Source organism: Perognathus longimembris, chromosome 25, assembly GCF_023159225.1.
Source record: "Perognathus longimembris pacificus isolate PPM17 chromosome 25, ASM2315922v1, whole genome shotgun sequence".
NCBI classification, from domain to species: domain Eukaryota; kingdom Metazoa; phylum Chordata; class Mammalia; order Rodentia; family Heteromyidae; genus Perognathus; species Perognathus longimembris.
Window position 1 is genome coordinate 470,612 of NC_063185.1, and position 1,484 is coordinate 472,095.

Genomic DNA, 1,484 nt, shown 5'->3' on the forward strand with positions numbered 1-1,484 from the left:
TTGTCCTCTCTCTCTCTCCCTCTTCCTCTCTCCTTTCTCCCCTTCCTTCCTTCCTTCCTTCCTTCCTTCCTTCCTCATTCCTTCCTTCTTTCCTTCTTCCCTCCCTCCCTCTTTCCTTTTCTTTTGTGCTAGTTCTGGATGAAAACAGCCATCTCAGAAGTCCCGTGGACACAGTCCACAGCAACATGAGTTTCTTGTCAACAGGGGCTTACAGAACCACCTCTCCCATGGGAGAGGAAAAAATGGTGCTTTTGTTTATATAGGGGGGGATTTCTTAACCTCTCGGAGCTAAGGTGCAGGTATTCATGTGGGGCATGGGAACGGGGGATTTTGTTACAGTGGGTTAAGATGTGTGGCAGCTGCCACACATAGTAGATAAGGGAGCTTGTTGTTTGCATTTGTGTCAGTGGAATGTTACTCCCTCTGTTTCACATTCTTTATTGTCATTAGGTTGAACTTTATGAAATTGCTCATTTTCAGCCATTTTTGATAACACAATGCAAATTTTATATTTTAATGTAACATAGATATATTTTCTTACCTTTCCCTTGACTTTTTGAATAGGTTGGTCTCTCTCTCTCTCTCTCTCTCTCTTTCTTTCTCTCTCTCATATCACATGTAACTACGAATACTGTCACACAAAAGAAAGATGGTCCTACACTTTTCTTCTAAGGCAAGCTTATTGATTTTCTGATCTGCTACATATTCAACATCACTTTGCATGTACAACATTGCTGTTACACTTACATTGTGTTATCATAGGCCACATGGGAGGCAATCATGATTTTAATGACTCGTTATGATTTTCTCATAATTTACCCAGGTTTGGAAGAATCAAGCTCAAGGCAAAAGCATATTTGGAAAAAATTTTAACTATGTTTTTTTTTCTTTCAACATTTTAAAAACAGCATAAGGCATTGGTATTCTGTGAGGCTTTAAGGTATAGGAAGAAGCCAAATGGGGGGAAAAGTCATCATCTTGGCTTTAGAATAACTTAATAGTTGACACACTTAGTTATTAAGCTTTCTCTGGACTTTACTTATTCCTGACCATGTGTTTTTGTTTTTTGTTGTTGTTTTGTTTTGCCAGTCCTAGGCCTTGGACTCGGGGCCTGAGCACTGTCCCTGGCTTCTTTTTGCTCGAGGCTAGCACTCTACCACTTGAGCCACAGCGCCACTTCTGGCCTTTTCTATATATGTGGTGCTGAGGAATCGAACCTAAGGCAAGCACTCTTGCAACTAGGCCATATTCCCAGCCCTTTGACCATGTGCTTTTTTTTTTTTATTTATTTATTTATTTATTTATTTACTTATTTATTTAGTTTGCCAGTCCTGGGCCTTGGACTCAGGGCCTGAGCACTGTCCCTGGCTTCTTCTCACTCAAGGCTAGCACTCTGCCACCTGAGCCACAGCGTCCATTCTGGCCGTTTTCCATATATGTGGTGCTGGGGAATCCAACCGAGAGTTTCATGTGTTGGAGGCAAG